Source organism: Pongo abelii, chromosome 4 (assembly GCF_028885655.2).
Source record: "Pongo abelii isolate AG06213 chromosome 4, NHGRI_mPonAbe1-v2.0_pri, whole genome shotgun sequence".
In the NCBI taxonomy this organism is placed as follows: Eukaryota; Metazoa; Chordata; class Mammalia; order Primates; family Hominidae; genus Pongo; species Pongo abelii.
In genome coordinates, this window is record NC_071989.2 from 8,583,376 (window position 1) to 8,599,887 (window position 16,512).

General features: G+C 37.3%; 1 long non-coding RNA gene across 2 annotated transcripts in view; it reads left to right on the forward strand.

Annotated features, from left to right (window-relative positions):
- The first annotated feature begins 6,645 nt into the window (after positions 1-6,645).
- Positions 6,646-16,512, forward strand: part of LOC134761479 (uncharacterized) — a 38,136-nt gene continuing 28,269 nt past the window's right edge. Inside the window, exons 1-2 of one of the 2 annotated variants that reach the window (XR_010140148.1) lie at positions 6,646-6,795; positions 11,506-11,725. This is a non-coding gene — a long non-coding RNA (uncharacterized LOC134761479). The remainder of the gene's footprint in view (positions 6,796-11,505; positions 11,726-16,512) is intronic. The other variant, XR_010140147.1, reaches the window with a different exon arrangement.

Here is a 16,512-nt window from a genome sequence, read left to right on the forward strand (position 1 = left end):
TTTCTCTGTCACCCAGGCTGGAGTGTGGTGGTGAGATCTCAGCTCACTGCAACCTCCGTCTCCCGGGTTCAAGTGATTCTCCTGCCTCAGCCTCCCAAGAAGCTGAGACTACAGGCACATACCACCACGTCCAGCTAATTTTTGTATAGAAAATTTTCTTCTTAGCACTTAAATCTTTATTTCATATGGGATGTTTTGGTGTAAACATTTAGTTTCTTTCAAATCAGTAGTTGATTATTCTAGAACCAATTTTTCAATATGTAATAATTTACCCATTGATTTTGAAATGCTACACTTATTATACACACTTGAATCATTTTGTACGTGGATTATTTTTCCTGTGCCAGGAATCTGGAATGCGGAGATCTCCAACTCATATTTGGAATAAAAATTATTGGTTATTTTAATTAACAGATTAATGTAGATCTAATTTAGGCTTAATTTCTTCAGTTTAACACATTAGTCATTTAGGTGATGACATTTTGTGAAAACTTGGGCATTCATAGAGGAAGAGCTGATGTCTGTGTGACACTGTGGGACCCTTGGGGCATTTTTTATGAACTCTGAAATATGATAGTTTTTTTGTATATATCTGTGCCTGTTTTGTTGCAAAATATTTGTTTCTAAGAATTTTATAGTTTTATTGGTATTGTGATTTGGAAATGCTTGTACATACTGTAGATAAAGAAATCTATTTATATCTATTTCTAAATGGTTGTACATACTGTATATAAAGAAGAGTTATTGCTTTATCTGTGTTTTTCTTGTATTCAATCACCTTATTAAAGGTGATATTATTATTATATTTTTATTTATTTCCCTTAGATTTACTTAAATATGATAGTTTTCCCCTTTTTAAGCATTCATAGGTTTATAAATGCTTTTTTTTTTTTTTTTTTTTTTGAGACAGAGTCTTGCTCCGTCGCCCAGGCTGGAGTGCAGTGGCGCGATCTCGGCTCACTGCAAGCTCCGCCTCCCAGGTTCACACCATTCTCCTGCCTCAGCCTCCCGAGTAGCTGGGACTACAGGCGCCCGCCACCACGCCCGGCTAATTTTTTTTTGTATTTTTAGTAGAGACGGGGTTTCACCGTGTTAGCCAGGATGGTCTTGATCTCCTGACCTCGTGATCCGCCCGCCTGGGCCTCCCAAAGTGCTGGGATTACAGGCATGAGCCACCGTGCCCGGCCTATAAAACTTTTTAAAAGTTTTATTAAATTGACAGAATTCTTAAACAATACCATCCAATCCTCCTGCCATTCCATTCTAATTCTCTTCCTCTGGATCATGCTGCCTTCCACAAGGGAGTGGAATACTGGCCTCATATTTTTCTTATTACTACAATCCATGTGGATTTGTTGCATGTAGAAATTATCTTATAGATATAATAAATTTTATTGTTTGAACAATGTTTTTCTGTTTATCTAGAGAAAGAATAGTAACTTTTGTTTACTTTAAATCCAATCAAACTGAGACAGAGACAAAGAGAGAGGAGAAAGAAAGATTGATTTACTCGAACTCAGCATTAGAAACATCTTGCTCACCTCGGACCTACAGAATCAAATTCTCAGGGCTGGAGGCCCAGCATCTGCAGTTGTAACCAGGTTTCCAGGTAATTCTGGCACGCAGTGAAGCCGAAAACTCCTTCTGTAAATCCATGGGCACAACCGCAATTTTTAAAAGTTACATAATGATGCCAGGTTTTCCGTAAATATAAGAAGCAAGTGTGTTACCCATAATACTGTAGGGAATTGTATGTGACACTTGTAAAATTGTAAGATTCACTTACAAAAATGGACTCCAACAACTTCAAGAGAGTGTGATCTGATAGTAGTGTGGAAAGGAAAATAAGATCAGGAAAGCCGAAAAACAGAGCAAAGGCAAAAGCAGGAGTGAGGAGAGGCAGGGTGAACAAAAAAGACTGGTTAGAAAGAGAGAAGACATATGTTTGTAACACAGCTAACCTGTGCAGTTGGAGTGCTGATCTTCTCTCACATTAGCTCGTGTGAGCCACCTCAGTACGGGACAGACCGCAGGCTTACTTGCATCTTCTTCTGTTTTCAAGCTCACAAAGCCTCTCTATCATAAGTTTCTCCACATTTTAAAATATTTTATTATAATCCAACAATCATTGGCCTGATATAAACAGGAATGATCATGTATTCTCCAGCATTAATTTGTAGTTTATGCAGAAGTGCCTACTATATACAGTAGGGTCCCCCTTGTCCACAATTTCACTTTCTGAAGTTTCCGTTACCTGTGGTATGATATGATATTTTGAGAGAGAGACCATATTCAAATAACTTTTATTACAGAATATTGTTGTAATTGTTCTTTTTATTTTGGTTATTGTTGACAATCTCTCACCGTGCCTAATTTATACATTAAACTTTATCATAGGTATGTTTATATAGGAAAAAAATGTAGCATATTTAGGGTTCAGTACTATTCGTGGTGTCAGGCTTTCACTGGGGAACTACTGCACATTAATAGGGTGCTATTATCTCCTTGAGCACAGACAGCAGGCTCCTTAGACGGTTGAGATCAATTGGCAAGCATTTGCTTCTGTAGCTGACTTCGCGTAAGTTCCGAACTATGCCCTGAGACCCTGATAAAGAATCCTTTCTGTCTGTTCAAAGGGCCTGGTGAGCTGGATAGAGTGACTCAGAGCAAATCAAATTGGAAAAATAGCAAAAAAAAAAAAAAAAAACAAACAAAAACACACAAACACACACACACACAAACAAGCAAAAAACCAGAGACAGACAGAATAATCATCAAGTTGACCAATAAAAAGAAAGCGAAATGCTGTACTGATGAACACTGCAGAAAGAGATTTGAGGGAAGCCAGGCTGTTCTCTTAATAAAACAGCAATAACATATGAAATAGTTGCAAAAAAATTTTTTTAAATTTAATCTACTGATTTTTTTTATTTTTCAGTAATAGTAATAGAATAAGAATCATACAACCTTTAATGGTGATTTAGCAGTTTTATGGAAAGCTAAAGATAAAACAATTCTAAAATAGAAATGAAGAGGGGGCCACTAAATTCAGTCTTCTTCCCAACTGAGATCCAGGATAAGGAGGAACTGGATTAGCAAGCAAATGACAACCTCATGATTAGAGCTCGTTTCATAGTCTCTGCAAGCCTGTAACTAAGCCCTGAAGCAGATGAAAAAATTCTGAAGAGAGAAGCATGATACAGTTCATTAATTTAATGAAGAGAAGATTCTCTTTCTCCATGTCTTTAGGAAAAAAATGACATATAATTCAATCTCCTCCATTCCCTAAATCAGAGTTTCTAGTGTGTGGTCCCTAGATCAACATCAGCATCATTTGGTAATTTCAAAATGTAAATCTGAGCTCTTCGCCAGTCCTATTGAATCAGAAACTCGGGGAAGTTTCAGCCATCTGTGCTAATAAGCCCTCCAGGTATTTCTGATGCTCAGGAAAGTTTGAGACCTACTTCCTTAAAGCATGTGTATTTTCCATTTTAAAGCCTTTATCAAGAATGTGTGTGGTGGAAATTATCGTAGAAGTGGACTGGATGCATTCACGCTTCCATAGGCTTTCTGTTTCTTGGCTTATTTGGAATTATAAAGCTAAGGGGTAGACGGACACATTCCTAATACAAGAATGTTGGTATTTGCACAATGAGGTCCTGGGAGACTTTTTAACACATTAAAAAAACTGGTATGAGAAGTAAGAGGGAGTTGAAACATTAACTATTGTCCTGTTTTCCAGGATGAAGAAGATCTTCCAGGACTTTTCTCAGGGGACCATCCTCTACATTGAGAAGTGGCACAAGGAGGAGATAATTTTAATCCAACTCATAGCAAAGTGATATGAATTCAAAGAGGGTTGTAGCCTACTGGTTGACCTTGTGATTGGAAATTAGCTCATGAATTAATTTTTGCCATAGTGACATTGTATATATTCATTTGTGTCTTTCTTACTTATAACTTAATTCTCTTAATTTCCTGACTATTAAAAGTTTGGTATTTCTGAGAGTTTCCTTCTCTTTCCTCCAGCTCCCCAATGATATCTAATAAATATTCCAGTTCATATAAAAAAAAGAGTAATTTTTGCACTTAGTGAGTGCAATTTAACATCCTTTTTAAATTGAGATAGATTCCATATGCCATCAAATTATTCTCCTAAAGTATATGACTCAGTGGATTTTACTATATTTACAAAGCTGTACAACCATCACCACCAATTCTAGACCTAGCAAATGCAGTAGTCTTCCCTGCTTCATGCCTGTGAAATGTGTTGCTTTTCCTTAGTGTCCTCATTTTCTCCTCAGAGAGTGGAGAAAGTCCAGGTTCATCATGATAGCACCTCGGCTGTGAACTCACATGAACAGGTGAGTAAATCTGAAAAGCACAACATACTGGCTAGATGATAGCTTGAGCTATATTTTCTTCTTAATTCCTGTGGTAGCTGAGCATAGAAATTTCAGTTTAGTTACATAAACTGTAGCATGATTTTTTACTCCTCTTTTAATATCAATTATCAAAGATTTAGAAAAATGGAAGAAATAATAATCTATGCTTCACAGAAACTAGGATAAAAATTAAAAGGCCCTTATTCCCCTCTTTTTCCAGATGTTAGCTATCATAACCCCTAAGGAAATATTAAAAGGCTATGACCTAGGCTGATTAAATTTATAGAAGCAATAAAAAGAAGCCCACCATATGCATAAATACCAGCTTTGGTGGGTGGGAGTAAGATAATGGGGGATAAGAGAGCCCTAGAATAGCAGATACTAAAATAACCATGGGCTATCAAGCAAAAGGGCCACCAAGAAGCAAGGGCGCCTTGGGAAGGGAAGTGTCCTGGGGTACAAGAGTAGGGTCTGCAGGATAAGGAAGGGAGCACAGCTATCTCTCCCCTCTTCCTGCTGCCTGATTACCCCACATCCCTCTAGAAATTGGTGCTGTGGATCCAGGCTTCCATCTGTTTGCATTCAGATCTGTGATCTTGCCAAGTCTAATCTGACCAAATTATTGGCAGCTTTGCATCGTACACAAGTGACTGGGGACCTCTTCTCTGAATCCAGAGATGAAGTGAGCCACTTGGAAGAATCCTGCAAAGATAGTAAAACTTCTGAGCATTTATTTCCCCAATCCTCTTGGAGGCTATTCAGCCAGATACTGTGCAATACATCCACCTGGGAGGCTGCAGCAGAGGAGAGATCCACATTGATAAAACACACAGAAAGGGGATTTTGATGTCAATGTAAGGGAACTTGGAGAGTTGTAAACCATGGCAGACTGTACTGTTTAGCTTCTGAGGCATAAGAGCCATTACTTCAAGTTGCTTGTTCAATACGCTGAGCTACAGGGTCACCCCAGACTTCAGGAAGAGCCAGAACACTCAGAACCTAGACTCTTACTCTAAAACTAGGAACTCCAGCTGCTGCTGTGTGAGAGCTGCTTGAGAACTGTGTGTCATGTTCTGGGCTTTTCTCTTTCAGGGATTGCAAGGCCAGGACCCTCAAATTTGCCCAACTTGGAGACCCTCAGAATGCCCCAGGGACCTGGGTCCTTCTTCCTCAAAACAGAAGGGAGTTTAAAATGAGATTGGACCATGACAACAGTGACTATCATTATCTAGATGACAGTAGGTTTAAGGAAAATATTCATTTACTGGCTTTCAAACTTGATGAAAGAGAAAGCATGAATTACAGACTCAGTATTTAAAAATTAAATGCATTATTCAGAATCAAATATAAAAGCCAGATGCCACGAATTACTCCAAAAATTCACATTTTTTTTTGAGATATGATTGATTAAAGTTCTATTTGAGGATGCATTTTCCTATGTGACTTTTGGTTTAGGAGTCTTCTTCAGATAATCTTTTTCTAAGAACTAACCAAAAGGAATTTATTTGTTATCCAAGAATTGTCATTACTGTTTCTTCATTTCAGCACTCATTTATTTATTCACAGGTCGCATGCTGTCTGACCTGTCCTGGTTGGTGGGAGGGATGGAGGGATGGAGACTGTGTAGGGTGCCCAAGGACTGGCTGTGGAGGCTGCTGGGCCTAAATGCTTTCCCCCCACTTTTTTCCGTGGACTGACTTCTGTATCCCAAATGACTGACATATTTATTATTGACCCTCTCTGACAAAAGACAAAGAATTATGGATCTACATTTTTCTCTCTCAATCTCAGGAGCCAACATATTCAGTGTAAAAGCTCAATTTTCATTTGAAAGAAAAAACAATTGGCTCAAGAAAATTTTTTTCCCATAAGTCTAAATTCTAAAAATTTGACTTATTAAAAACAAGAAAGATGTGTTATTTTATATATATATATGTTTTTGTCCTTAGTTCCTAGCTCATAACTCCCCTAGCTCTTGTTAAAATCTTTTATTATTATATTGGGCATGTTAGTTCGCAGGAGCAGAGCTTGGGAAACTGAATCTCTCTACTGCCTTCTTTCTCCTACCCTAAGGCAGGACTTTAATCTTCTCTCACCTTTCTGATTATGGATCTTAAGAAATTTCCCTGAGAGGGCTCTGCCCTGTACCCTATACTTGGGGAAGGAATGCTGATGTCACAAAGCTTCCATAAAAACCCAAAAGTACTGGGTTGAGAGGGCTTTTGAAGAGCTGGACATGTGGAGGCCGACAGGAAGGTGAAGAAGTCATCCACATGCTGTGAGGGTAGCGCACCCCAACTCCATGGGGACAGAAGGTCCTGCATTTAGGACCCTTCCAGACCTCACACCTATGTATCTCTTCATCTGGCTGATTACTTATATCCTTTCAAAGACCCTTCTTAGTAAACTGGTAAACGTTAAGTGTTTCTCTGAATTCTGTGAGCCACTCTAGCAAATTAATCAAACCCAAAGAGGGCGTCTTGGTGACCTCAACTTGAAACTAGTTGGTCACAAGTTTCAGAGGCCCAAACTTACAACTAGGAGGAAGAAAGGAACAGTCTTGAGGACTGAGCCTTCAACTTGCAGGATGGGACACTCTCTCTAGGTGGACAGTGTTGGAATTGAATTGGGGGACACCGAGCCACTTGGCGGCGGGGGAGAATCTGCATGCATTTGGTCACAGAAGTCTCCTGGGGTGATTGTTGTGTGGTGAGAGTCGAGGAGAAACACAGTTTGAGGGTCGTTTTTCTGATACGAAATGAAAATATAATTTAAATACATCTGGAAAATAGATATGTCTTTATTAACACCATTCTCAATTTGTCAAATTTCCAATGAAAGAGACGTCTATTTTGTGAATTTAAGGATTTAAGGCCAGGCAATAATAGATTTAAATACAAAAGTGTAGAGGTGTCATTATTATACATTTTCTTCCTAAGTGAGTATGATGAACTTTATCGGTTGAAAGATCGCTGCTGAGAGTCAATGGCACTGAGTCATATTTTAACCTTTAGAATATGACAGAATAAACCATTAGCTGTAATCTTATTCATATTGTTTCTGTGGTTGTCAGAGTCTGCCACAAAGTCCCAGCACTCCCTTCGTCATTCCAAAGCATCACATTTAGTCTTAATTTCTACTCCCACTTCATCTGAGATAGGACTCTTTTGTCTGTGCTAACACTGACAGGTTTTCAAACTGTCTTTTTAAACATTAGATTTTGTATTTGTAAGGCCCCTTTCCACTGCTAGAGCCACTGGAATTGCACTTTGAAGTTTGAGTATAATCCTTTATTAGTCTTAATACGTGAGGATCCTAACTATACACTAAGGCATAAAGAATTCCCTCCATTCAGACAATGCCCCCAATCCTATGAAGCAGGGAATGAACCCAGACATGAAGCAGGGAGGAGGAAGTAGCTGGAGGGTCAGATGGAGCCATTCCTCCATGATGTGTTCAAAATGATTTCTTATACCTCCAGTGAATTTATAGGAGTCCTTGCTGATTGAAGTCATAAACTTTGTCAATGATATAAAAAAGAAATTTTGGAAAAACAGGCTGAATGTCAGATGTAGACACAATACCACCATTGATTATGATGTTAAATTATATGGGGGTTGTCACACATGTCGAGGGACCACTGGTCTTCTTCATCCACTGTTAAAAGTCACCCTAATGGATAGTCTTTTTGGCATGCAAAGTGGTTCAGGATGTTTGTATTGGACATTTGTCTTAGAACTAAGTAGACTTTCCACAAGGCTGGTCTAAGAGTTAGGGTGTGTAGTATGAAGTGTGTAGGAAAATTTATTGGATACTATTTTGCACTGTTTCGTTCCATACTGAATTTGTTATGTCACAGGCTTTCACTCTGATTTTTTTCCTGAGTTTTAAAATCCATAAAGTGTGAGAAAAGAACAAAATCTTTTTGCAGTCTACAACTGCTAACAAATTAATCTCAGAAATCCCTTTGAAGACCAACATAAATGTGACCTACATCAATGTATATGGACTCAGGGTCTATTCAGCTCAGGGATGTACCTGTGTTGGATACTGAATGGATATTGCATCTCTGTGAAACCTGCTCTGGCATCATAGTGTCTTAACATTAATCACGAAAAAAGTTATTTTGATTTTCTGCTGAGCTTTGGTTAATTTTACTGACAATAGATGCATTACAAAAGAAAGGAGCTCTTTGTCAGATGAGTAGGTTGCGAAAATTTTCTCCCATTTTGTAGGTTGCCTGTTCACTCTGATGGTGGTTTCTTTTGCTGTGCAGAAGCTCTTGAGTTTAATTAGATCCCATTTGTCAATTTTGGCTTTTGTTGCCATTGCTTTTGGTGTTTTAGACATGAAGTCCTTGCCCATGCCTATGTCCTGAATGGTAATGCCTAGGTTTTCTTCTAGGGTTTTTATGGTTTTAGGTCTAACATTTAAGTCTTTAATCCATCTTGAATTGATTTTTGTATAAGGTGTAAGGAAGGGATCCAGTTTCAGCTTTCTACATATGGCTAGCCAGTTTTCCCAGCACCATTTATTAAATAGGGAATCCTTTCCCCATTTCTTGTTTTTGTCAGGTTTGTCAAAGATCAGAATCCTTTCCCCATTTCTTGTTTTTGTCAGGTTTGTCAAAGATCAGATACTTGTAGATATGTGGCATTATTTCTGACGGCTCTGTTCTGTTCCATTGATCTATATCTCTGTTTTGGTACCAGTACCATGCTGTTTTGGTTACTGTAGCCTTGTAGTATAGTTTGAAGTCAGGTAGTGTGATGCCTCCAGCTTTGTTCTTTTGGCTTAGGGCTAATATCCAGAATCTACAATGAACTCCAACAAATTTACAAGAAAAAAACAAACAACCCCATCAAAAAGTGGGCGAAGGACATGAACAGACACTTCTCAAAAGAAGACATTTATGCAGCCAAAAAACAAATGAAAAAATGCTCACCATCACTGGCCATCAGAGAAATGCAAATCAAAACCACAATGAGATACCATCTCACACCAGTTAGAATGGCAATCATTAAAAAGTCAGGAAACAACAGGTGCTGGAGAGGATGTGGAGAAATAGGAACACTTTTACACTGTTGGTGGGACTGTAAACTAGTTCAACCCTTGTGGAAGTCAGTGTGGCGATTCCTCAGGGATCTAGAACTAGAAATTCCATTCGACCCAGCCATCCCATTACTGGGTATATACCCAAAGGACTATAAATCATGCTGCTATAAAGACACATGCACACGTATGTTTATTGCCGCATTATTCACAATAGCAAAGACTTGGAACCAACCCAAATGTCCAACAATGATAGACTGGATTAAGAAAATGTGGCACATATACACCATGGAATACTATGCAGCCATAAAAAATGATGAGTTCACGTCCTTTGTAGGGACATGGATGAAATTGGAAATCATCATTCTCAGTAAACTATCGCAAGAACAAAAAACCAAACACCGCATATTCTCACTCATAGGTGGGAATTGAACAATGAGAACACATGGACACAGGAAGGGGAACATCACACTCTGGGGACTGTTGTGGGGTGGGGGGAGGGGGGAGGGATAGCATTGGGAGATATACCTAATGCTAGATGACGAGTTGGTGGGTGCAGCGCACCAGCATGGCACATGTATACCTATGTAACTTACCTGCACATTGCGCACATGTACCATAAAACCTAAAGTATAATAATAATAATAATAATAATAATAAAAGAAAAAAAAAAAAAAGAAAAATTCATTTGGGATAACAGTAAATCAAAAAAAAAAAAAAAAAAGAAAGGAGCTCTTTGAAAAACTGAAAATTTAATAGGAAATTTTATTAAATACATCATTTTGATTTGCAACCTCATTATAAAATTTGAAAAGTTCATATTCCGCATTTGAATTGTCCATGTTTCCTTAATAAGGTGCAATAAAAATAGAATATAAAAGTATGCAGCTTCTCATCACTTTCATCTTTAATTTAATTAAACTTCTCTGGCTTGGTAAATCATACAAACCCATTAATATTGATCCTAGCATGTGTGGTTTTTTCCTAGCTATTTGTTGAATTCTATTATTTTTAAAATATGCTATCTTATTAATTATCAAAAACTACTTACATGTCTCTTTTCATTCTAGTTTACTCATATTGTTTTATAACAAGAAAAGAGATGAAATTTGTTGATATTAGAGGGAAGTTTTGTTTAGGTTAAACAGGGGGTAATTTGAATTGAAGATAAAATATATAACCACTCTAGATATGGAGTTCTGACCTCCTCTGATTAATAGTTGGGACTGAGGTGGAGCTGAGGTAGGGGCTGTAATTCCACAGTTCTTAGACAGACCTTGACCTGCAGTGGGTGAGATAAAGGAAATGAGGTCTTCTTGCAGTTCAGGAAGCCTGACTCCTATTCATGCGCATAACTCCATCTAGAACAGAAGCAGGGTTGTTTTTTTATTTTGGATTCAGGTTTCTCAGTGTATTTTCTGAATAAATAATGCAATTAATTAGTTCTAATTTTCAGAATTTTTCTATTTGCTTTAAAAAATATTTGTGCATGTATATGTATGTGTGTGTGTATATATATACATACACAATTCTTTGGGTTTAGGGAATTTATTTTCTTGTATACTTATATACAATATAAATTGGTCTTACTTTATATTTGGAAACTGCATAAATTGAGGTAGTTGCTTGTCACAAAAACTGTTCTTGTTTTCTTTAACCTGAACTGGAAATTCAAAAGCTTATTAAAATATTAAGGCAACTAGTGTTCTCAAAGTAAATTTTCCCTACTCAGATTTTAGTCAAACAACAACATGCCCATAATGAGTTAAATTTGTGCTTTAAGAAAAAGAAAAGCAATCGTGCTGAGGAATCCTAGTTGGCCCAGGAGGTTAGAAAATGGACATTGATTCTCCCTCTACAAGTCATCAATTTGATTCGGTCCAGGTTGGCAGTTTCTCAGAACATCTGTCCTCTGATTGCTCTTTAGTGGTCAGTAAACAAGAAAATCCAGATGTTCTTAGTTTAGTAGAGATCCATCATCTAAAATGCCCCTAAGTCCTGTACACTTCTATGTGCCTAAAGGTCACATTGAAATGGACTAGGGATCTCTGAGAATCCTTTCTCCCAGGCATTACTTCTAAGTGGTGGACATGCTGTCCTAGTGCCTCCCTCACATGGCCAGCGGAGAAGGGCCTTGCCCTACCTCTCAGACTGCAGCCCTGAGCCACTCCTTGGAGGTGAGGAGCACCATTCACCTGAGCAGCTCCCTGCCCTGCTGGAGAGCAGAGGAGCAGTGTCTGAGAAATAAATCTGCCTTCAGTCATACGGTTCTACCAATCTGAGCACACGTAAGGGTTTTTCTGTGTTGTCTTCTTCCAAGCAAATGCTTTCTCCTTAGAGTTTTTTTAAAATTAATGTAATCTCATCTAGAGGAGGAGATTGTTTTGTGATCACCCTGTGTAAGCCATATCAGCCTGCCTCCCTAAAATGTGGTTCAGATGTCAAGACTGAAAATGCTACACATGCAATAAGAGAGAATGCAAAGATTTGTTACAATATTAATGCTTTCTGGGGAGAGCATCATTTTGTAAAGGGATGGCTTAGCCATGGTCACCCATGCCAACATCCACAATACATAGTTACAAACGTGTAAGTGTAAAAAGTCATGTTGACTTGGGGCTTGGCTTGTAGGCGTATTGATTTTTATAGGAATATTTATATACAAATTTTTCAAAATTTAAATCTGTAAAAGCCAATTATTCTTATCACTGCAGTGCAGGTGTATGTGGCCAGGTGATATTCTGGAAAAGGGTCTGGGAAAGGATGGTCATGTTGGATGACTGGGACAATCAACCAAGTATAGGAGGGGATACTGAATACTGATATTATTTTGCTATTAGTATTTTGGCTACACATACTATACTTCTATTTATCAGAGTAACAGGGAGCTTGTTGGAGGCATTGACGAACAGTGTGGGCATTTTTCCATATGCACTTCATGTTAGAGTTTGGGTGAAGTCCCTGGTTAAAGAAAAGAGGTACCTGGGAAGTTCAGCCTGTAAGTTAGAGTTGCAGCAGTAAGCGGAAAATAAACGTCCGCGTGGGTCACGGCTGTACCCTGTAGCCATGAGGATGGAGGCTAAAGGTCCAGCTCAGGCCGTTGTAGCTAAAGAGGTATGCTCTCAATTTGCCCAAGAACTCCGACTTTCTCAAGACAGAACTGAAAGTACACCACACAGTTGACAGATCTTTGAGGGGAAGGTGTGTGTCCAAATTGCCAAGCTCGGATAGGAAAGAGACCTCCTGTGTTCTAGAGACAGCCCTAGATCCTCCCCAGCCATGGCGTTCAGATGGGCAGACACAGGCTGCTCAGCAGTGTCCAGAGATGGCTTCAAACTTGCTGTCATTTATCTATGCTCTGATCAAGGGCACGGGTTATAAAATTGTTGTAAAACTAGTCCAGTTGGGAAAGACATAGAATGCACCTTTCTCCCCATCTCAATGTTCCCCTGCCTGCCCACTGCCCACGACTCTTGTGGAGCTGCTTTTCCCCTTTTCTTCCTGTGCTTTAGCCTTTATGGCATGCCACCAGGCATATCTATGTGTGTGCGCATGTGTAAGTGTGCACCTGCAGGCTAGATCATTCTCATAATTTATTTTTAATTACTAAAATTTGTGCATACAATCATTACACATATTTTTATTTTTACTTGTATTAATTTAAAATGTATTCTAATATCTAAAGTTCATTTTAAATTTTGTTTTATATGTGTTTATTAAAATTCATTTTAAATATTAAAATTTGCTTTTAATATTTAAAATTATTATAGAGTTCAGTAATTCATCACAACGTATACTTCATTTCTTCTCCCTAAAGGAAAATATATTCAAATTTTTTCATTGATTATTTTGGGGTTTATTTCCACATCATTAATAATTATTTTATATTGTTGCTTCTTAATTTTTCAGTTTTAGCTGTAATCTGTTTACTCCCTACAATTAAAGGTGGGAATTTACCCCCCTCATATGAATCTTTCTTCCCTGACCTCTTCTTTTTTCCAATTCTCCTTTGTTTAATCTTCCAAATATACTTGCATCATAATTTTGTTTAGATCAATATTTAATATTTACATTATTACTATATACATGTTCTTCATATGTGTTTGCATAGTTTATTATAATGAGTTTATCTTTCTTACTGGTATTCCTCTGTCACTGTTTCAGCGCCAGCCTCTCCTTCCACTATGTAACTTTTGTCTCAGGATGCTCCATCACACCCTCACTCTCACAGCCTGGTGTGAATTCCTCCCAGCCTTCTGGCTGCTCTGAGCTGCCTGGAATGATTTCTCTCTCGGCCCTCTGGCCGCCCCCCAACCTCGGACCCCAGCTTTACTATCATCTTGGAAATCCTTTTATCTCTTTGAATGGTGGATGTCAAATTTCCTGAATTTCCTTATCTTTTATTTCTTTCTTTCTTGGATTATTCCTTGGATTTTGTTGGTCATGTTTTCTAGTAGCTTCCTGAGATAGGGTGCACAGGTTGTAAAATTTTTGAGAACATATATGTTTGAAATGTCTTTTTTCTACCCTTGCGTTTTATTTGTAGTTTGACTTGCTTTAGAATTCTAAGGTGGAAATCATTTTCTTTTTTTTTTAGAGACAGGGTCTCCCTCTGCTGCCAGACTAAAGTTCAGTGCTGTGATCACAGCTCACTGCAGCCTCAAACTGCTGGGCTCAAGTGATGCTCCCACTTCAGGCTCCTAAGTAGCTTGGACTACACATACGAATCACCACGCTCTACAGTTTTTGTAGAGATGGGGGGGTCTCACTATGTTGCCTCGGCTGGTCTTGAACTCCTGGCCTCAAGTAATCCTTCCACCTCGGCCTTCCACAGTGCTGAGCCACCGCACTTGGCCTCAATCCTTTACATAAAACCTGTTTTCCTCTTAAGAAGCTTGCTGCATTTTCTGTTTGTTATATTCAGTGTTCCGAAAATTTATGATGCCATCCCTCGATATGGCTCTGTTTCATCCATTATGTTCAGCAGTCAGTGATGCCTTTAAATCTGGAAACCCACGTTTCCCAAGTCCAACCTTATTTTTTTTTAAGTGTTTTACTGACAATTTTCTCCTCGTTTTCTTTGTTCCTTCAGTCATCTTTAACTGAGAATCTGTAATCTTTATATTATAATAAAATGTTTAGACTTTTTTTGTTAATACCTTTAGAACTGGTTAATTTATTTTAACTACAGTATGGTATTATAATATATGAACAGATCTTAATTCAATAATACATTCATAGACATTTAGATTGCTTCCCTTTTGAGATTTTATAAATAATATTTTAATGAATGTCTTTGTGAGTGTATTTGTGTGCCTGTGTACAGAATTTATGTTCTGTAGAGAATGGCTAGAGGAAAATGTACATTTAAACTTTACCAGACATTTTTACATGTTAAGTGGTAGTACCATTTACATTCCTACTTATGATCACTGAAAAACATTTCTCTGCATCCTCATCAATGCTTGACACAATTATACCTTTAAAATGTTGCCAACATAATGGATAAGGAATTGTTACTCAATTGAATTTGCAGCTATAAAAGTTGGAGATACTTGCATATATATTAATTCAACATGAAAGTTTCCTCTTCTATGAATAGCTGATTCATATCATTTGTGCATAAATTCTAAACTAAATTGAATTTCTAGATATAACAAAAAGCATACCTCAAAATATAAAAACAATGCAAAATCTGAATTACATAGAAAATACTTGATTTTTGCTTAATAGGATTCCATAACAAATAGGAAAATATCTAAATTTGAAGGATACATCTAAATGAAATTTATTCATAATTTTTATATTACTTTGTTATTTCAAATAAGGAGACCATTCCTTTTTAAAAATTAAAATAGCAAATGAACTATGAACACTGATTTGCTTTTTATATATTAATCTTGTTGGCTGTTTTCATCATTTATGGACCATTGCTAATGTGCCTTATTTGTAAGCTGCTTCATTTTTTGAAGTTACAAACAAAAATATATATTAAATGTTTTTCTATGTCCAAAATAGAAGACAAATTAACCATAATCCTGAAAATAGGTATAATCAATATTAATATTTTATATATATCTCTCTCCTCTTTTTATGCCTATATAAAAGTTATATATTTTAAATGTGAATATTTTGTGCAATTCACATTTTTTTCAGTCAATATCACATGAGGAGCATTTCCTTCTACATTATCAAACATTATTTTGCAACAGTATTTTAAATGGCTGCATAGTATTCTGTTATATGGATATACAACAATTTATTAAAGCAGTTTCTCACTTTTCTATTGAAAAATTTAGTGTGGTAACGTTAAAAGTTCCTGATGAATGCCTAATATAGAGTATATTTTTACTCCTACTTTTTCCCATAACATTATCTGAATATCATTTTTATTTACCATTCTAAAATTATTACAATACTTCTATGCTTCATTTGTTAAAGACAACATACACGTGCACACACGTGCACATACACACAGGCACTTTCCATGTCTTTTGGCAGAGAGATTGATATCCTGGTAAATGGAATCAAGTTTGGTACCATAAGAAATTAATGACTTTGCGTGCTTTGTTAGACCAATCTGTGATCCATCAGGAAAGTGTTAACCTAGTTTAGTTCCCTTGCATGGTTATTTTTAAATAAATTGATATTGATACTGATGTCCAGTTGCATGGGGTGGTGTCTTAATAAGTAATTCATTGAACTTATCAGCACATCACAGGAATTTCAGATTAACACTCCTGATTTACATGATTAAAAGTGCCACCATTAGCAGAACAAGGAAATGAAACACTTGCTTCCTAAGGAGCTGTTGAGATGATCATTGAAATATCTGAGTACCGTATTTCACTGAATCACAAATACGTATTTTCATCCAATTTTAACATGAAAAATGTGAATGACCTTACAGTCAACTGTGTCTTAAAATATAGCTGGTGGCAGTTTTACTTTCTTAGTGGTATGCACATTATAGCACAGCTTGTATTTGGTGGCTTCCATGCTTGGACCCACAATCTACCAATGATGTGATGGATACCTTTGGCGTGGCTCCCATCATCCCCACATTCTCGTGGTT